Genomic DNA, 21,838 nt, shown 5'->3' on the forward strand with positions numbered 1-21,838 from the left:
TCGCAGCAATGGGATCAGGAATTTAAGGTCATTCTTGGCTACATAGTGAGTTCAAGGTCAGCCTGAGTACACAAGACCTTGCTTCAAACATCCTCCCTGAAAAAAAAAAATCCACCAAAAATAATTCCAGTGAAAATTTTTGTGGTTTCTTGGCAGTAGTGCTTCCAAAAATAACTGGGTTATTAGATGATTTTATGTGATAATATAAAGTCAAATTAGAAGTGGTTAATAATCATTCAAATTTTATGATAGATGAATGGGAATATCACAATTGCCACTTGACAGTGGAAACCAGTGGAATGTTTTCTAACCTATAGAAATGATTAGCTATGATTGCTTACTCTCATTTCTGCCTATAATGGCATTTGTGTTTAACTCTGGACAGCATATATATCAATAGTAGGTCTACAAGGGGATGGAGACAAGGCTCAACAGTGAAGAGCACTTGCTGCTCTTGCATAGGACCTGGGTTTGGTTCCCAGTACCCACACAGTAGCTCATAACTATTTGTAATTCCTGTTTCAGGTAACCCAATACCCTCTTCTGACCTCTTTGGGCACCAGGCACACATGTGGTGCACATACATACATGCAAGTAAAACACTCATACACATAACAATTCTTCAAAATTACTTGTAAAAAAGCATTGAATAAAAATATTTAAAAATTTTTAAAAGTATTTCTACATTGAGAAGGCTCTGTACTTGGATGGGAACAGATTCATCTGATTTTTCAAATTTCTAAGGCTGTATGCGTTTTGTGTCACAATGCTTAATAATTACTGAGCACGTGGTCAAAGACAAACTACTTGGAAGAGTTTGCATCAGAGCAGGTTGAAGGGTTAGCATTCCTAAGCATTGTTCGGTGCTGATTGTATCATCAAGCTCAGAGAAGGCAGAGAGGCAGGGGCCACAGGCGAGCCTGATTTTGGAAGGCACTGTGTGGCAGTGGGAGGACGAGTGAACACAGAGAAGTAACAAGGTGGTCACAGAAGTAAAAAGGTGGTCCCGCTTTCTAGTTGCTGTCTCATGGGAGGAAGGACAGATTAAGACTTGAAATAACTTGGTAATCTTTGAAGCCGCTGCTTGGTGTTTGTTTGGCTACCCTTCAGTTTTCTCCTTGAGCCTCAGTTTCCTCCTTCGTCAAGGCAGGATTGTGATGCATTATAGAAACAGTTCCTCACTGTGCCTCATACAGCATATGGAGCACTTCTTAAAGCCACTGAGCTGAGGCTAGCATGCAACGAAAGCTTGATGAAGACAGCACTCACTAATTCGAGGAATTGAGAGTTTTTCGGGGAGGTGGATAATGGGTGATAAGAGTCAGCATCTGGGAAAAAGTATCTTTTTCCTTGGCTAGCAGTCCAAGCCTGGCAGAGTAGCAAGCAGGCGGGGCCAGGCTTCTGAAGGGGTTGCTATGATACCGAGGGGCCAGAGGAGGCTAACTGAACCCTTAAACCATTGCTCCCTCCCCCACCCGTCATCACCAGGGCCATTGGCCATTGTTCCCCACAAAATGGCGTCGGCAATCCCCCTCCCTGTCTGAGGCCTATGTATGGCTGAGGAGGGGAGTGGGACAAGAGGTGGGGACAAAAACTACAATTCCCAGGGTACACCGCACCCGCCTGTGAGGCACAGGCCACGTGCCTAGGCCTAGCGGTTACACGCCGTCAAAAATCGGTTAGCTCCCCTTTCCCATCCCTGCTTTGGTTGTTGCCCCCCCTCCCCCGCGCGCACTAAGGTCCTGGGGGCGGGGGGGCGGCGGTGGTATATGCCGTGGCCGTTGCCCTCGCAACATAACCCGGAGACAGGTATTTGTAAATCTGTGCTTCGACTTCTAATCCCGAAGCCGGCAGGTATCGGTCTCGCGAGATAAACCGGGAACTGGAAAAGTGAGTAAGGGGTGGCGGGTGAAAAAAAAGATACTGGTGGGTACAAAGTATCCATAGAGCTGGTTCATTTTGAGGTTGACAAGGAGCTGAAAGCGGTCTGCCGGGGCTAGAAGTGGTGTGTGATTGGATCTCTTTTTAGTTAGTTTTTTTTTTTCCCCTTGGTTTTTTATTTTAAATTTCTGAGGGGAAAGGGGAAAGCGGCATTGGGGACGAGCGCCTCAGAACACACAAGCGCTGTCTTGCGTGGCGCCTCGCTGAGATTTTTTTTTTTTTTCTCTTTGCCATGGGGCGAAGCTCCTCTCCTCGACGCGCGCATCCACCTTGCTGCGCTGAGTGCGGGGGAAGGTGTGCGCAAGCGCCAGTTGGCCGGGCTCGGGGCCCCTCGCTCTGCTAGGGGCCGGTCCGCGTCGGGGCTGCTCAGTTGGCTTTCTCCGCCCCTCCCCCTCTCTCCCCTCCCCTGCCCTCCCCTCCCTCGCCTTCCCTTCCCTTCCCCGCCCCTCTCCAGTCCATCAGAATTCTCCGGCTTCAGTACGCCTGCGCCCGGTCAGCTGCGGGGCGAGCGCGAGCTTGGGCTCGCACCCTGCTCCCCTCACCCCGCCCGCTCTTGCCCTAACCGCGGTGGCTGGCTCGGTGGGCTCGCGGGGAGACGCGCGCACGCGCACAGGATTCGGAGACGAGCTCGAGACACTGAGGAGGGGAGTAAGAAGCATCGGAGGAGGCGTTAGAGGAGGAGGTATATGTGTGTGTCTAGTCTACGGGGTAGCCGGTCGGGGGGCTGGAGGAGGCTTGAGAGACAGACAGCGAGGGAGAAGTGAAGAGAGTGGGTCCCGGTCCGTCAGAGTCTCTAGTGAGGTGAGGGTCCCGGCCAGCCCGGGACCCCGAGAGAGGGAGGAGGCCGGGGGGCGTGTCCGGGATCGGGCTGAGAGATGAATGGGCCCAGGATGAATGGAAGGAGGCAGCGGCGGCCAACAGTCTGTTCAGAGTAAGCGCCCCAGTGTGTGGTGGTGGTGGTGTGTGTATGTGTGTGTGTGTGGTGGTGTGTGTGTGTGCGCGCGCGCGTGTGTCTCTGTGTGTGTGTGTGTGTGTGTGTGTGCGCTGAGGGGGAGCTGCCTGACCCAGGCAAGGTGCGTGCGGTCAACCCAAAGGGACCGGACGAGGCCGGGCGCAGGTCTTGGGGTTGTACGAGCTTGAGTCTAACTGACCGAGTGTGGAGAGGAGAATTAAGAGGTGAGGAAAGTGGAGAAGGACAGATTTGAGGTTAAGGTGCGTTTTTTTTTTTCTTTTCCCTTTTTTTGTTTCTGTTGGGGAGGGTGGCAACTTTGGCAGTTGATGGAAGACTAAGAGACGGGGAAGGTGAGGCTACAGGAGATGGTTGACAAAGGGACTGAGAGATCATTTAAGTGAGATTGGTGCTACTAAAAGAATCGCTTTGGGTGTGGGATGTTCAACAAGGTTTGGGTGTGTTATATGGATGGAAATGGAGTGGGGGAAAGAGTAGGCTTAATTTGGAGGTTCATTTGATGTAGAAGGGTTGATAGGACTGAAATATGGGTGAGGGATATAGCAGGCTGATTGTGTAAATTGTGTTAGGTGCAAGGGAATTGAGAGGTGTGGTTTGTGTTCTGTGACTGACTTGCTGGGAATGGGGAGGAGAGGGTATGATAGGGTACGGATAAAAGTCATGAGGTGATTTCCCTGTATTGAAAGAGGTTTTGTTTAGTTAAGCGCTGTGAAACATTTATATTGTGGGATGTGGGTGGAAACCCCCAGAGTGTATGTATGTCTCTATCTTGCCAGTCGATACACTTTAAAACAAGACTAAAGCCTTCAAGAGGTGCGAGTTTTGTGTCTCTTGCTCCTCTTCCTCCCTCCCCCCTCTCTCCCTTTCCTCTCTCTCCCTCCCCCTCCCCTGCTCTCCCTCAGACCCGGTCTCATCCTGTAGCGAAGGCTGGCCTGAAATTCACTGTGTAGCCAAGGTTGGTCTTGAATTCCCTTCTATCCTCCTGTCTCAGCCTTCAGGTGTGATTCCTTAAGGGTTACTGCTGAGACAGTCATAAGAATCAATCAGTAGTGTTGAGTTGTGAAAAATCTGTGTAGTAGTGATTGCAGCCAACATTTGAAGGCGTTGTTAACCGTTTTTCATGAATAGTGTTTTGTTGTTTTTTGAGACAGGGTCTCACTATGAAGGCATGGCTGACTTGGAACTTGCAAGGTAAACCAGGGTGGCCTGGAACTCAGAGAAATCTGCTTGCTTCTGCCTCCTAAGTTTTAATATAAAAAGAACTTTTCAAGAGATCTTAGTGTACGATACAGAACTGGAGGTGTTTTTTTTTTTTTTTTTTTTTTTTTTGATTTTTCGAGACAGGGTTTCTCTGTGTAGCTTTGCGCCTTTCCTGGGACTCACTTGGTAGCCCAGGCTGGCCTCGAACTCACAGAGACAGAACTGGAGGTGTTTTTAGACAGTCTGTAACTCTTTGGATTTTTTAATTTAAAATTTATTTAAACTGGTCAGCCTGAGGGAAAGATACCTTGTGTTAAATTTTAGTCAGAATGTACAAAATTCGATTTTGAGTGTTTAATAGTGATACCTGATGTTTTTGGTTATTCTTGAATTTTTGGTTATTCTTGAATGTTTTATTTGAAAATTGACACTTTCTTTCAGTTTTTGTTTCTTTGTCTGTTGAGGCTCTAACCCAGGGCCTTGAGTATGCTAGGCAATGCCTCTACCTCTGAGCTGCATCTGCAGCTGGTGTAACTTTAAATTACAATAGAATACTTGGACATTTTGTTCTCTGAATATGTTACTTAGCTTCTGGTAAGATTTTGTAATATTTTTATTCTATTCCGGGTCAAAATTCATGATTATGGATTTTTAGCTTTTGATGATTATTTTTACGTTTTGCTGAGATATATTGAGTTCTTAGAAATGTTGTAAATTTGAGAACATTTCTTGCATTCTGTTTTGAAATTGGAAAGAGTATAATCCTTTCTTTGACTACTTATAGTTTTAATGCAAAGGTTAATATTGTGTTTAATTTGAGATGAAGTTTTTGTATATGTATATAAATATATTGGGTAGTATATATGCATATATACCAGAATATATATATATATATATATATATATATATATATATATATATATATATCAAACACACATTAAATATAGTAGAAGTATAAAGATACAGTGGGAGCTTAGAAATGTGCAACTCTTCCAGGAAAGGTAGTCTCCTAGTTTTTAACTAGATATTCCTGGAGTGGAAGAGCATATAAGTATAGAAGTGTATTTGAGGAGTGGGATGAGATAAGGCTGCAATCATATGCTGAGATTGAGGCTGAAGAGAAGGACTAGACTTATTTCCCTTAAGCCTGTTCTGCCCCTCCTTTCTTCCCTTTGCTGCCTTCTCCACTGTGCCCCTCTTTAGATTGTCTACATACTTTACATATACTATCACACTATCTTTCTGTATCTTCCTCATATTTGAAAGAGAGTATAAAGGTCAAAGATAAGTCTGGTACAGTACCTTTAATCCCAGCACTTGGGAGACAGAGGCAGGCAGATGTTTGTGAGTTCTAGTCCAGCCTGGTCTACATCTAGGAGTTATTTAGTGAGACCACACTTCAAAACCAACAAAGCAAACTAACAACTAAATGCTTGATTTAGTAAGTAGTGGACCCTGCACTTCTGACTTTGGACCAATATTAATGCTCCCATCACAACTCTACATTCATTGCCATAATTATTTCTTAGTGTTTCAGGCATTAGATGTTTGTAGTATTGCCTTAAATTTTTCTCTGTAAAGCTGAAGAGTTTCTGTTTTCACTAAATTGTCCATTGCTCAGTCAGTAATTAATAAGGCCAAAGACTGCAAAGAAACATAATAGATAGAAATACAGAAAATAAGAAAATGTTATATAGTAGTAACACATTTCTAGTTAGGTAACTGAATTAAAACTACTGAAGATGGGACACATACCTTTAATCCCAGTACTCAGGAGGCAGAGGTAGATGGATATTCATGAGTTCAAGGCCAGCCTGGTCCACATAGTGAGTTCTAAGACAGCCAGGGATACACAGAGAGACCACGTCTCAAAAAAGCCAAACAAAAAGTAATTAGTAATTTTTGTGTACATGTTTTTGTATGAGGATGAACTGTGTGCAAGAAAAAAAAAAACCCTTTCTGTCTCTTATTTTAGTATTAAGTATCCAGTTCTACTTGTAGATATACTTAGGTCTCCTGGCTAAAAGCCAAGATTCTTTCACAGGAGTGTGTCTTGCTCATTTTTATTTGAGATATCATAAACTTTGTGATATTGTTAGGCAATGACTAATTTTGATGACTGTAAAGGACATAGATAAAGGTATTTATTTAGAAATTAGTATTGATGCCATTTTTAATTTAATTTTTATTTTTGGGCTTCATATATAAGTACTGTATTTATAGTTGTTCTATAAATATCATGAGATGTTTGGTTTGGAGAATGTTGAAGTTGTTGAGAGTGACTTATTGTAGAAATGAGCCTTTCATACCCTTTCTTTCAGGAATATGTATTTCTTCTGAAACTTTTTTCTTTTTCCCTTCCTTCCATATAAACCTTTCCCTTCTCATTGCCCTTCTTCCTTACCTTTTAAAAGAAACTGTGCTCGGAATTGCACCCAGGGTTTCCTGCCTGCTACTTAAACACTCTAGCAGGGAACCACATACCCACTCAGGCTCCTTTAAAAAGTCTTAGGAGAGCCGGGCGGTGGTGGCGCACGCCTTTAATCCCAGCACTCGGGAGGCAGAGCCAGGCGGATCTCTGTGAGTTCGAGGCCAGCCTGGGCTACCTAGTGAGTTCCAGGAGAGGCACAAAGCTACACAGAGAAACCCTGTCTCGAAAAACCAAAAAAAAAAAAAAGTCTTAGGAGAAATGAAATAGATCTTTGCCATCTTTTTTTTTTTTTTTTTTTTTTTTTTTTGGTTTTTCGAGACAGGGTTTCTCTGTGTAGCTTTGTGCCTCTCCTGGAACTCACTAGGTAGCCCAGGCTGGCCTCGAACTCACAGAGATCCGCCTGGCTCTGCCTCCCGAGTGCTGGGATTAAAGGTGTGTGCCACCACTGCCCGGCTGATCTTTGCCATCTTTTAGCATGGGTACTTTTAAAGTGTGATGAAACTCAGTAAGAAATTTACCTTTTAATAAATTCATTTTATTTTTTTGTGGTACTTGGGATTGAACAATCAGCCCTGTACATGTCCAGAAAGCACTCTGCCCCTGGCCAACATCCTCAGCCCTCTTTACTTTTTGAGAGAGGGTCTCAGTAAATTGCTCAGGCTGTCCTTGAACTCATTTTGTAGCCTAGGCAGAACTTGAATTTGTGATCCTCCTACCTTAGTCTCCCAGGTTGCTGGGATTATAGGTCTGAGTCACTAAGCCTGGCTTTAAATCATTTTTAAAGTATACGTCTTTGACATTAAGTAACTTTACTGTACTTGGGGCTAGTATCTAATTCCAAAATGTTTTCATCACCTTGAAAGGAAACTCTGTACTTAATCAGTAAGTACTCACTCTCCATTCTCCTCCTTCCAACACCTAGTAACCCTTATTTGCCTGTCTCAATGGATTTGCTCAGTCTCTAATCATAATACTAACCCCAAACCTCTTATGTCGGACTTTTTTTCTTTTTAAGTCTTTGCATGAGCCCCCACCCCCACCCCATGTGTTTTTGTGTGAATGTGGGTATGTATGTCACACATAGGGAAGTCAGAGCACAATCTAAGGTCTCAGTTTTTGCTTTTGATCTTGTTTGAGGCAGGGTATTTCATCTGGGCATTCTCCTGCCTCCACTTCCCTAGTTGCTGTAGGAATATTGAAATTACAGACACATGCTACAGCATCTGGCTTTACCTGAGTTCTGGAGATCCAAATTCAGGTCCTCACAAGCCATATCCCCAGCTCTGATGCCCAACTTCTTTCTCTTAGCATGTTTTTGAGATTCACCCAGTATATGTCTCATTGTCTTATGTGGTTGAGTAATATTCTACTGTAGAGTATATCAGATTTTTAAAAATCCATTCATGAGTTCATGAATATTTCTACCCACCTTTAAACTTTTATGGGTAGTGCTGCTGTAGATATTCATTCACATGTAAGATTCTGCTTGAACACCCATTTTTAACTTACTTTGGTATGTAAATAGAAAAGAAATTATTGGATCACGTACAAACTGTTTTCTACAGAGGTGTCACCATTATACATTATCATACCCAATTATATATATGGATTCCAATTTCTGTATCTCCTTCCAAAACTTGTTGTTCTTTTTTTAATGGCCTCATCGTGAGTGTGAAGTGGTATCATTGTGGTTTTGATTTGCATTTCCCTAATGACTAATGATGTGGGGCATCTCTTCTTGTGCTTTGTCTATTTATATTTCTTCTTTGAAGAAGTGTTTTGAGCTATTTAAGACCTTTGTTCTTTTTTTTTTCCTCCGGAGCTGAGGACTGAACCTAGGTCCTTGTGCTTGCCAGGCAAGCGCTCTACCACTGAGCTAAATCCCCAACCCCCTTTGTTCATTTTTAAGTTTGGTTCTTTTTTTATGTTTTTGTTTTGTTTTGTTTTTTGAGATAGGGTTTCTCTGTGAAACCACACTAGCTGTCCTGGAACTCATTTTCTAGACCAGGCTGGCCTCAGACTCACAGAGATTCCCCTGCCTCTGTCTCCCGAGTGCTGAAATTAAAGGTGTGCCTCCCCACCGCCCAGCTGAGTTATAAAAGTTCTTAAAAAACTGTATTCTAGATACTAGACTCTGCTAGGTGATATTCTTTGCAAATAATTTCTCCCATTCTGTCTGAGTTGTCTTTTTTTTATGGTGTAAGGTCTCTTATGTGCTAGACAGCTAGTCTACCACTGAGTTACATTACAGCCCTGAATTTGTACTTTGATTGAAGGATTTTGGTATTTATTTATTCATTCATCCATCCATTCATTTTATTTATTTTGAGAGTCTTGCTGTGTAGCCCAGGCAGGGCTTTGAACTTTTGATTCCCCCTGGCTCAGCCTCCTAAATGCTAGAATCATAGGTATGCACCACTCTGTCTGCTATCTTGATAGTGTGTTTTGAGGCACTGAAGTCTTTCTTGAAACATCATGAAGTCCAGTTATCTAATTTTGTTGTTGTTGCCTGTGCCATTTGCTGCTCATTCTTAAACCCACCTCAGGCTGGCCTCAAAGTTGTATAACCAAGGATGACCTTGAACAATTCTTTTAAAAGATTTATAAGTGTTAATGTGTATGAATGTTTTTCTTGCATGTATACTGCATGCATGCCTGGTTCCTATGGAGGCCAAAAGGGGGTTTTGATAGCCTAGAATTGTGAGCTGGCATGTGGGTGCTGGAAACCAAACCTGGCTCCTCTGCAAGAGCAGTATGCACTCTAGGCCACCAGCTCTGAACTTTTTAAAATGATATTTTATTAATTCTTTGAGAATTTCATAAATATATTTTGATCATATTTACCGGCCTCCCCCACCTCCAATCCTCCCATATCCACCCTCACCTCTCTCCCCATCCAGTGAGTTTTCTTTTTTTTCTCCATGGAGTCTTTCTGTGTTGCCCTACTTCTGTTGGATGTGTGGCTGCCGCTCCTGGAGTCAGCCTACCAGGGATCACACTGTTGAAAAAGGCCAACACTTCCTATCCCAGCAGTTATCAAATGCCAGAAGTAAGATTTTATACCTGTTTCCTCCCTTCTTTTACATGTGAATTGACTACAAGTTTTTAAACTTTACATTTGTGAAGATTGTACATTGTACTTGGTTGTGTGGGGATGTTCTAAAGCTCTGTGTTATCAGAAAGACTTATATTTCTTAAAAATTTATTATTATTATTATTATTAGTGTGTGTGTGTGTGTGTGTGTGTGTCTGTCTGTCTGTCTGTCTGTGTCTGTGTCTGTGTTTAAGTCAGAAGATAACTTTATGGAGTTGGTTCCCTCCTTCCTTTTTGATACGGATTTCAGGGGTTGAACTCAGATCATTATATAGGCTTGCAAAGCAAACACCTTTACTCATAGAACCATCACACCAGCCCCAGGGAAGCTTTTATATGATTAAACTTCATATGATGAGCTAAAAAAAAAAATCCTTAGGTTGAAATTATAGGGATGCTTTTTGCCTATTTATTTATTTATATATCTCTGTGTGGGATATTCATGTGTGTGTAAATGTGTTCACTCATGCCAGTGTGTCTGGAGACTAGATGTTAATACCAGGTGTCTTCTGCTATCGTTCTCCACCTTAGTTTTTGAGACAGGGTCTCTCGCTGAACACGAAGCTCACCAAATTAATAGACTAGCTGACCAGGAAGCACATGGGATCTACCTGTCTCTGACTCTCTGTGCTGGGTTTACAAGTAACCACCATGCCTAGCTATTTTACATGGATGCTGGGGAATCTGAACTCATGTCCTGATACTTGTATAGTAAGCATTTTACTTACTGAGCCATTTCTCCAGTGTCATTTTTGAACTAAGATTATTTGTCATGCACAGTGGTACATTCCTAAAATCCTAGCACTCAAGAAACCGAGGCAGGAGTACTGTAAGGTCAAAATCAGCCCTGTCTACATTGTGTAAGGTGAAATATTCCTTTAAAATTAGAGAAAAACAATTGGGCATGGTGGTGCATACCAGTAATTCTAGCACTATGGAAGCAGAGACAGGAAGATCTAGTTTGTGTCCAAGGGCAGACGAGTTACACGGAGAGTTCTAGGCCAGTCTGGGCTTATCTTGTCTGAAACCAACCAATCAACCAACCAGCCAACTAAACAGACAAACAGACAAAACAAACAACATCATCAAAAGAAAAAGGAATAAAAGAATTTGACTCAAATTATTTGGATAGATAGATTCCTGATCTGGACAACCATAAACTATATAACAGATATAATTGCTTTTTTAGATATATACAGTGTCAATTTTTAGTTAAATGATAGATAATTATGGCTTACATCTATTTTCACTGAGGTTTTTTTTTCTTTTAGTTTAATTTAGCCCCAGGTAGCCTGGAATTATAATCCTCAGCCTCCCATTGTATTGGGATTGTAGGAATAATGTCAACATGCCTTTCACCTGACTTCTTCAGTAATATATACTAATGTCTGTCTGTCTGTCTGTCTGTCTATCTATCTATCTATCTATTAAAATCATTCCCTTGCAGAGACTTTATTTCCAAAGAATGTAATATGTTTTTTCAGTGTATATATCTGTGCAACTTAGTGTTATATGACTACATGTATTATAAGGGGCCCCAGTTATAAGTGGGCTTGGGAATGAGATACTGGTGTTGACCTCTGGCTTGTTTTTTGTGGGGCTAGAGACGGAACTAAGGACCTGGAACATTCTAAACAAGTTCTCTGTCACGGAGCTGTCCCTTTCTTTCCCCTACCTCCTGGCTGTTTTTTCTAGCTGTGCCATTTTAGTTCAGTTTACTTGATTTCTGTTTACTTTTGAATATTTTGGCCTTTTGAAATGGTCTCTCATAGCCTAGGCTTATCTCAGATTTGCTATATATCCAAAGATAATTTTGAACTTCGAATCCTCTTGCCTTCGACATCCTGAGTGCTTTTTTTTTTTCTGTTTTGAGAAAGGGTCTCATGTAGTCTGGCTGGCCTTGATCCTGAGCCTCCTGCCTCTCACCCTCCAGTGCTGGTATTAAAAAGTATGCATCACCATACCCAGAATTTCAGTTCAGTATGAAGTCTAGGATGGTCACAAGCTAGTAATTCTCTTGCCTTAGTTTCTGTCATGCCAGGATTACAGGAGTGCATCATTATGCTCCATCTCCTTTAATATTTGTTCATCTTGCTTTACTTCCTTCATTGGTAGCAGTGATAATAGGAATTTTTGAATTCTTCTTCCTTTTTAGAGATAAAGTCTCTCTCTCTGTTTTTTTTTTTGTTTGTTTTGTTTTGTTTTTTTTTCAAGACAGGGTTTCTCTGTGTAGCTTTGTGCCTTTCCTGGAACTTGCTTTGGAGACCAGGCTGGCCTCCAACTCACAGAGATCCGCCTGCCCCCTGCCTCCCGTATTGAGATTACAGTTGTGGGTCCCATGCTTGGTTTATGAGATGCTAGGGATCAAACCTAGGACTTTATTCATGCTAGGCAAGCACTCCATCAGTTGAGCTACATCCGTAGTCCTGGCTTATTCTTAACTTGTTAATGATTATTTATATGGAAGATGGCTTCACCTCACTTGTAAGTTAAATGTTAACTGAAAGCATACTGAGGGCTGAAGCTGTAGCTTGGTGATTGAGTACTTGCTAACATGCAAGGCTCTGGGTTTGATCCTCTGTGCTGCATAAAAAGAAAACATACGGAGATTTTAAAATCCCATTAGAATGTTAAAAATCAAAATGTTTGATAGAACTTTTTTTGTCACAGGTGTAAGGTAAAAGATACATATTGTATGTGGAAGTTTAAATTGGTATAATGGTCATGGGAAGCAATTTTTTAGCATTGTATAAAGATTACATCCATTCACTTTGACATGTTAGTATATTTCAATGAAAGTTAAAAAAAAATATATATATATACATATGCCTGCTACAAATGTATATATATATATATACATGTATCTATACATGTGTAATGAAATATTTATAGTAGCAAAACATTTAATGCTACAGAGTAAGAAGAATAAGAGACTTTTATATGCTGAAAAGAAAAAAAGAAATCCCAAGTCATGACTATAAAAAATTGAGCAATTCTAGCATTCAGAATTCAAAGACAGCCTGGTGTACATAGGCATATTTGTCTCAAAATTTCAAAACAAGGAAAGAAGAAAAAAAGCTTAGTGAATTGGGCATGGTATTATTCACCTGTAGTCCCAGCTCTTGGGAGACTGGGACAAAAGGATGGCTTGAACCCAGAATTTTGTGCCAGCTTGAGTAATGTTTTGCCTCAAAATACAAACAAAATACCTCCAATTTAGTGTAGGCTGGGCCAGATGGTGCAGTCCTATAATCCCTGCTGTTCAGGAGGCTGAGATAGGATTGCAAATTCAAGGTAGACAGTGGACTACAGACTGAGTTCAAGGCCATTCTGAGCAAATTAATAAGAACCTGTCTCAAAATAAAGAACAGAAAGAACTCAGGGTAGAATACTTGTCTAGCATGTAGAAGGCCCAGGTTCTAGTACTGCAAACAACAAAAAAACTTACTGTATCCTATACTTTTTTGGGGTGCAAAGATAAACATATTTTCTAAAGAAATGTTGAAGGTGCTTGGAGTATAATAGCTCAGCCTAGCATATGTCCTGAGGCCCTAGATTCCGTCCCTAGCATTGCAAAACAAATAAATGAAGAAATATCAGACTAGATGGAAAGCAAAGGATAACCAGACTACAACCCACAGTGCCAGGGAAGCTAGCTAACAAGGAGGACCCTAAGAAAGACACATGGATTGCCCTGGGAATGGAAAATAGATGAGATATCCTGGGTAAACTAGGGGGTGGGGGTGGGGGATGGGAACATGAGGGAACAGGATGGTTGGGCTGGGGGAGGGATGGAGTGAGAGAACAATGAAAGAGAGATAACTTGATAGAGGGAGCCATTATGGGGTTAGGGAGAAACCTGGTGCTAGGGAAATCCAGGAATCCACAAGAATGACCCCAGCTAAGACTCCTAGCAATAGTGGAGAGGGTGCCTGAACTGGCCTTCTCCTGTAATCAGCTTAGTGACTGCCCTAACTGTCATCATAGAGTCTTCATCCACTAACTGATGGAAGCAGATGCAGAGATCCACCGCCAAGCACCAGGCTGAGCTCTGGGAGTCCAGTTGAAGAGAGGGAGGAGGGATTATATGAGCAAGGGGGGGTCAAGATCATGTTGGGGAAACTTACAGAGACAGTTGAACCAAACCAGTGGGAACTCACAAACTCTAGACTGACAATTGTGGAGCCTGCATGGGACCAAACCAGGACCTCTGCACATGGGAGACAGTTGTGTAGCTTGGTCTGTTAGAGGAGCCCCTGGCAGTAGGATTAGGATCTATCCCTGGTGCATGAACTGGTTTTTTGGAGGTTCCCTATGGTGGGATGCCTTGCTCAGCCTTGCCACAGGGGGGAGGGGCTTGGGCCTGCCTCAACTGAATGTAGCAGGCTTTGTTGACTCCCCATGGGAGGCCATACCCTTTTGGAGGAATGGATGGGGGAGGGGTTGGGGGGATGGGAGGGAGCAGGGAATGGGAGGAGGGATGGGAGGGCGAGCTGTGATTGGTATGTAAAATGAAAAAAAATTAAATAAATTAAAAAAAGAAATACGGTATCAGGCATTGTGGCACATGGCCTGTAAAGCCAGCATTTAGGAGGCTTAACCGGAGGATTGCTCTGAGGTTAAGATCAGACAGGGTTACATAGCAAGTACTGGGCCAGCCAGGGCCACACAACAATACACTTTCAGAGAATGAAAAGAAACAAACAAAACCCCTAAAACACAGGTAGTTCACACAAGATAAAAGCAAAAAACATAGATATGAAAGTGTGGCAAATAATCAAAATATGTTATAACTTCGGATAAAATGTAAAATCCTTGAGAACAAGGACTGAGTTTTCTTCTTTTACTCTTAGATGTTGACTTAGTGATTGTACATTGGTACTTGGTGTTTATTGTTATGAAAATGTATGTATAAGACGTAATACTGTTAATGGACAATTTTTATTGTTTAAATATACCTTTTTTTTTTTTTGGTTTTTTTTCGAGACAGAGTTTCTCTGTGTAGCTTTGCGCCTTTCCTGGAGCTCACTTGGTAGCCCAGGCTGGCCTCGAACTCACAGAGATCCGCCTGGCTCTGCCTCCCGAGTGCTGGGATTAAAGGCGTGCGCCACCAACGCCCGGCATAATATACCTTTTTTTAGTTGCTATAAAAGTTAAACAAATTCTTTAATCCATTGGTTGACAAAGTACTACTTTTTATCTTGTTTTGAGGTGAGAGTCTTATTACATTTATTTCTTAAGTCCTGGGCTCAATCTTTCTGTCTTAGTCTCCTGAGTAGTTGGGATTACTGGTTTGCAAGAATGTACTGGATCCAGGTTGGATTTTCCATGTGTTGAGGGAATAGAGGTGGGATACAAATTTGTGACTCTCCCCTTATAATTTGAGTCTCTAGAGAAGTGTTTTTTGTAGTTGCCTTTATATATATATTCCTAGGCTTAGATTACTATATTACCATTTTATGAAAGAAAAATTATTACATATAGGCTATACTATATAGCTGTAAACTTAATAGTTGATTCCAGGCCTGAGGAAACTCCAGATTTGAAGCCCAATTTTTTTGTTGACTTTTTTGTTGTACTGTATTTCTATGTTGCTGAATATGGAACACATAACTTGTTCACTGCAGCATATCTCTTCAGCAATGCCAACATGGTTTATTACTGGAAAGTCTTTTAAAAATACATTATGTTTTTGCCTTCCTGAATTGAGTCCCTTTGAATATCCATTTAATGTTTTTGTCAGTATTATTGAATAGTACATTATTTTGTTAACATTTTTACATTTATTTATTTATCTATTTATATATGGAGGTAGGTGTGTGTTTATCATGAAGTCAGAGGACAGCTTACATGACTCAGTTCTTTCTTTCCTTAGGCCCTGGGGATTGAACTCAGGTTGTCAAACTTGGCAGCAGGCACCCTTATGCACAGAGCCGTTTCAATGGTCTTGAATAGTACTTTAATACAGTACTGCCCTAGGGGAGATTAAGAAGTGGAAAATAAAAGCTTTTATCTATTGATTGTTATATTGTGCCAGGCATTGTGCTAAGTACTTTATATTTTCATATTAGTCCTGTGAGATTCACAAATGAAATAAAAAATGAGTGAGGTTAAATTATTTGCTGCAAGGCAAAACCAAGATTTGATTGCAGGTTTCTCTGACTCCAAACTCTGCCTGTGTTTTTTATGGTCAAGCAAGTATTGGAAGCTAGCCCTAGTTGTACAGGCCTATAACCCCAGCTCCCTGGGAAGTTCAGGGCTTGTCTCTACTATACAGTGGGTTGGAAGCAAGCCTGGGCAACTGACTGGGATCCTGTTTTGAAAATGAAAAGAAAGCACAGGCATTTAGATCCTTTGTAAAAATGCTTACCTAGCATGCATAGGACCCTAAATTCAGTCCCCAGGAATGAGTGAGGAGGAAGAGGGAGAGCAACAATAGCAGTTATTGGATCCATGAGAAAAACAATTGAAAAGGAGGAAAAGGAGCTATTATTGAATCCATGATGAAGAGATCAGAAAAATGCTTAGTGAAGTCCTTTGCCTGGTTTAAAAAATATTATTATTGTTATTGTTATTATTATTTGTGCCATTGGGGACCAAACCTAGAGTCTTTTGTATGTTAGACAAATGTACCACTACAGAGCTATACCTCTGTCCTAGAACTCAATTTTTCTTATTCATTATTTGTCCTTAAGTTGTTAGTTATTACATCTTGTTATTGTTGAGTCTTTTCCCTCTAAAACAGTGGTTCTCAACCTTCCTAATGCTGTGACCCTTTAATCCAGTTCCTCATATTGTGGTGACTCCCCAACCATAAAATTATTTTTGTTGCTACTTCCTAACTGTAGTTTTGCTACTGTTAAGAAGCTTAATGTAGGGCTGGAGAGATGGCTCAGCAGTTAAGAGCACTGGCTACTCTTTCAGAGGTCCTGAGTTCAATTCCCAGAAACTATATGGTGGTTCACAACCATCTGTAATGAGATCTAGTGCCCTCTTCTGGCCTACAGACATACATGTAGGTGGTACACTGTGTACACAATAAATAAATAAGTAAATGAATAAATAAATAAATAAATCTAAAAATAAAATCTTAATGTAGGTCTAGAGAGATGGCTCAGAGGTTAAGAGCACTGGCTGCTCTTTCAGAAGACCCACGTTCAATTCCCAGCATACACATGGCAGCTCACAACTGTCTTTAACTCCAGTTCCAGGGGATTTGATACCCTCATACAAACATACAGGCAGGCAAGACACTAGTGCATGAAAAATAAAATCTTTTTTTTTTTAAAGATTTATTTATTATGTATACAGAAGAGGGCACCAGATCTCATTACAGATGGTTGTGAGCCACCATGTGGTTGCTGGAAATTGAACTCAGGACCTCTGGAAGTGCAGTCGGTGCTCTTAACCTCTGAGCCATCTCTCCAGCCCGAAAAATAAAATCTTAAAAAATAAATTAATTAAAAAAATCTTAATGTAAATCCTTAATCCTGCTTTGCAGGATATCTGATATGCAACCCCTGTGAAAGGGTCTATTGACCCCAAAAGGGGTCATGACCCACAGTTTGAGAACCACTCCTAAAACAAGATTTTTTTTAAAAAAAATAAAAAATAAAAATAAAGGAATACTTTATTGTAGACAGACATAGAAGGGAAACCCCAGAAAGATGGAAGTGAGAGGTCAGTATAGTTTTTTAAAACATATTTGATATTATAATGGCTTTGAGTTTAGTCAAAATATGTTAAGATTTGTTTGTTGCTTTGAGACATGTAGCCCAGGTTGGCCTTGAATGTCTGATCTCTCTGCTTCTACCTTCCAAGTGTTGGGATTGCAGGTGTCTGTCACCACACTAAGCTCTAAATGTGTTAAGATGCCTGCCTGCCTTCCCTCCCTCCCTCCCTCCTTCTCTCCCTCTCTCCCTCCCCTTCTTTGAGAAGGGAGTCTCACTTTGAGGCCCTGGCTGTCCTGGAGCTCATTCTGTAGACCAGGCTGGCATTGAACTCATAGAAATTCACCTGTCACTGCCTCCCGAGTGCTAGGATCAAAGGTGTGCACTAGTACACTCAGTTTAAGATAAAATTACAAAAAAAGATTCACCATTGGAAAGTTAAGCTTGGAGGAACCAGAGTCCTACCTACTAAGGGGCTTGAGTACAGACAGCGAGATAGTGAGATTCCATGTCAAAGGGGAAAAAAGTTCCCACTGTAAATGTCATAGTTAATTATTTTGGTAAATTTACAAGGTTTTATAGCATTCATTAGAATCCAGTTTTACTATGGTTGGGTTTTTTGTGGTACTGGGGGTTGAAAGAAAAACCTTACATGTATTAGACAAACACCCTATCACTGAACCATTTCCTCATCTCTCTATATTTTATTTTGTTAAGTTTCCAAGCTTCACTTGAACTTACTCTGTAGCCCAGGTAGACCTTAGTTTGTGATCTTCATTCCTGAGCCTACCAAGTAACTATACAGGCCTGTATCCTGGGCCAGATCTACTTTTTTTTTTTTTTTTTTTTTTTTTTTTTTCCGAGACAGGGTTTCTCTGTGTAGCTTTGCACCTTTCCTGGAACTCACTTGGTAGACCAGGCTGGCCTCGAATTCACAGAGATCCGTCTGGCTCTGCCTCCCGAGTGCTACTTTTGGTTTTTGAGACTATGTTTTTTATGTGTTCCAGGTTGGCCTTGGATTTGAGATCTGCCTGCCTTAGTCTCTCAGTGCTAGGATTACAACCATTTCTACAACACTGGGCTTGTTTTTATTCGAACATTAAAAATTGCTTTTCAATGGGTGTGGTGGCCCACACCTTTAATCCCAGCACTAGGCAGGTGAATCTCTGTGAGTTCCAGGCCAGCCTGGTCTACAAAGTGAGGTCCAGGACAACCAGGGCTATTACACAGATGAAACTCGGTCTTGAAAAGCCAACCAAACGAAAGCTGCTTTTCATGATACTGAACATTGAAGCCAGGCTCTGGACTGTGCTAAAACTATGTTCTACCTCTGAGCTAGCTATTCCTTTAGCTCTGCAATCTAGTTTTAGTTACTAGGAGATGCTTAATTTTGATTGTCAACTTGATTGGATTGTAAAGCACCTCCAAGAGCAATGAAGCACATTGAGGGCATTTCCAGAGAGGATTAACTAAGGGGACAGTATTATCACGTAGGCTGAGGCCTACATGGAATAAAAGGGGGAAAAGGAGAAGTCTTGCAGCACAGCCATTCTCTCTACTTTTTTTGTTCTGAAACTCACTTTGTAGACCAGCTTGGTGTCAGACTCACAGAGATCCTCTTGCCTCAGCCTCCTAAGTGCTGGAATGTGCCACCACAACCAGCTCTTAGAACTTCTTAGCTACTGTGATGTGAACTGCCATGCTCTACCATGGCCTTCTGCCATGGCAGACTGAAGCTTCTGACTATGAGCCAGAATAAATCTTTTTCCCCTTAAATTATAAGGTATTTTATCACTGCAAGGCAAAGTCTGACTAAAGCATACCATTACCCAAAAGATCATACATGGTCATTTGTCTTATTGCTCTCACCCCAGTTAATCACTAATTCTTTTCTGTTCCTATAGATTTTCATTTCTAGACAATTCACATAAACAAAATCATGAAGTATGTGGGCTTTTCCTCTGGCTGATTTCACTTAGTATAATATTGTCAAGTCTTACTTTTGTAAGCATGCATGATATTCTTTTGTATTGCTGAGTAATATTCCACTGGATATTTATAATGTTTTTAGAACTCCATCAATCAGCTATGTGAAAAGTGCCTATGTGAATAGTGCTGCTATGAATCCTTGTGCACAACTTTTTGTTATTATTGTATATATGTGTGTGTGTGTGTGTGTGTGTGTGTGAGAGAGAGAGAGAGAGAGAGAGAGAGAGAGAGAGAGAGAGAGAGAGAGAGAGAGAGAAATGGGGGGGGAAATGCATGCCACAGCACATGTGAGGTCAGAGGACAACTTTGTGGAGTCTGGAGTCAGTTCTATCTTTATGTGGTTTACAGGGATTGAACTCAGGTTTTCAAGCTTGTGTAGCAAGTGCCTTTATCCTGTAACCTACACCTGATCTCAATTTGCTATGTGGTGGAGGCAGATCTTGAACTCTGATCTTCTTGCTTTCCAAATTAAAATTTTCAATTTTTTAAATTATTTCATGTGTATGGGTGTTTTACTAGCATGTATGTCTATGCAATACTTGTGTGTCTGGTGCCTGTGGAGGCCAGAAGGGAGCATTGGATCTCCGGGAACTAGAGTTACAGTTTCAAGTCACTATGTAAATGCTGGTAATTGAACCTAGGTCCTCTGGAAAAGCAGCCAGTACTCTTAATCACCATCTCTCTAGCCCAGTCTTCTTTATTTAATATAAACACTTATTTATTTATTTTGTATGTTTGTGTCTGTGTACTTGTGCCACAGGACTCATGTAGAGGTCAGAAGATAACTGGCAGGAATTGGTTCCCTACTTCTACTGTATAAATTCCAGGGCTTTAACTCGGGTTTGTCAAACCTGAGCCATTTTCTTGGTCTACCATGTATGGTTTTATATGTACTGGGGATCAAATCCAGGGCTTCCCCAGTTTTATGGACAAGTTTTGGTGTCATGTGGTAACTCTGTAACTTTTTTGGAGAACCACCACACAATGTTTAGCTGTACCATTTTACATTTCCACCAGCAATGAATGAGAGCTCTGTTTTTTCCACATCCTTGTTAGTGCCAGTTACAGTATCTTTTTATTGTAGCCATCCTCTTGGGTATGAAGTAATATTTCATTGTAGTTTGATTTGCATTCCCCAGATGAGTAATGATATTGAATATTGTTTCTTGTGTTTATTGGGCAGTAGTCCCTGCCCTATCTGTGCAGGACCTAAGTCCCTCAGTACATGGCTAAAACCATAGTACTGTATCCTATAAAAAATATTGTTTTCCTATGTACACATACATAGGATAAAGTTTGAATGGTAAAATAGGCCAGTAAAAGAACAATTATAACAAAATACTTTAATTCTGCCTTATTATTATATTTAAAACTGACAGCAGCTGGCAACATGCATCAATGGAGAAGGTTGCTTGTTATACAAGCCTAGTGGCCTGAGGTTGATGCCCAGAATCTGTGTAAAATTAAAAGTAAAGAACTAACTCCACAAAACTCACTAAACCTTTATTGTGTAAGAAAAAATACTCAAATTATTGAAAACCCAAGTTGTGATTTGAATTCTATGACAGTTTTATAAGGATGAAATACTAGTAAGACTTTTTTGTTTGTTCATTTGTTTGTTTTGAGAAAGGGTCTGTGTAGCCCAGAGTCTCCATAACTTCACAGTCCTTCTTTCTCAGCTTCCTAGGTTCTGAGATTACAGGTGTACACCTTCATGTCTGACTTACTACTGTTACTATAAAACTATGCTTGTGGTGATTCAAATGAGATATCTCCATAAGTCTCAGACATTTGAATATTTGGAGCAGTTGCTGACTATTTGGAGAGGATGAAGAGGCCTTGCTGGAGGAAGTATTCCACTGGGGGTGGGCTTTAAGGGTTCAGAAGATTCGCGCCATTTCGAGTTTGTTCTCTATGCTTCCTGTTTGAGATGTGAGCCCTCAGCTGCTGTTCCAGACGACATGCCTGCTACTTGCTGCCATGCTGCCACGCCATGATGGACTCTTATGCCTCTGGAACAGTAAGCCCGAAATAAATGCTTTCTTTTTAAGTTGCCTTGGTCATGATCTTTCATCATAGCAATTGAAAGGAAACTAAGAGAGAAGTTGGTGCCAGGGAGTTGGCTATTGCTGTGTCAGATCCGACCATGTAGTTTCTTGTTTGTTTGTTTTTGAGGAATGTGGAAGACTTTGGAACTTTGGACTAGAAAATTGGTTGAATGCTATAAGCAGAGCTTAATGCTCAATCTTCGTAGGATCTTGGAAGCCAGTAGTGCTGGGAGCTATTCAGACTTCAGAGGCCCAGCTCAAAAAGTTTCAGAGGGAAACAATAATAGCAATTGGGATAGAGACCATTCTTGTATCTCTTACAGAGAGCTGGGTTCAGTTCCCAGCACCCACATGGCAGCTTATAGCTGTCTATAACTCCAGTTGTAGGGGATCCAGAACTCTTGTCTGGCTTCTGCAGTTGCCAGGCACACTCATATGCATAAAATAAAAAAAAAACCCTAAATCCTCAAAAAAGTAGTAGACTAATTTCTTTGG

The 21,838-nt window shown here is 41.2% G+C and overlaps 1 protein-coding gene across 1 annotated transcript in view; it reads left to right on the forward strand.

Moving 5' to 3' along the window:
• The first annotated feature begins 1,636 nt into the window (after positions 1-1,636).
• Positions 1,637-21,838, forward strand: part of Wnk3 (WNK lysine deficient protein kinase 3) — a 123,624-nt gene continuing 103,422 nt past the window's right edge. The window contains exons 1-2 of the mRNA XM_037199371.1: positions 1,637-1,890; positions 2,396-2,623. The gene's annotated coding sequence lies outside the window, so the exon portion shown is untranslated. The remainder of the gene's footprint in view (positions 1,891-2,395; positions 2,624-21,838) is intronic.

This window comes from Peromyscus leucopus, chromosome X, assembly GCF_004664715.2.
Source record: "Peromyscus leucopus breed LL Stock chromosome X, UCI_PerLeu_2.1, whole genome shotgun sequence".
Lineage (NCBI taxonomy): Eukaryota > Metazoa > Chordata > Mammalia > Rodentia > Cricetidae > Peromyscus > Peromyscus leucopus.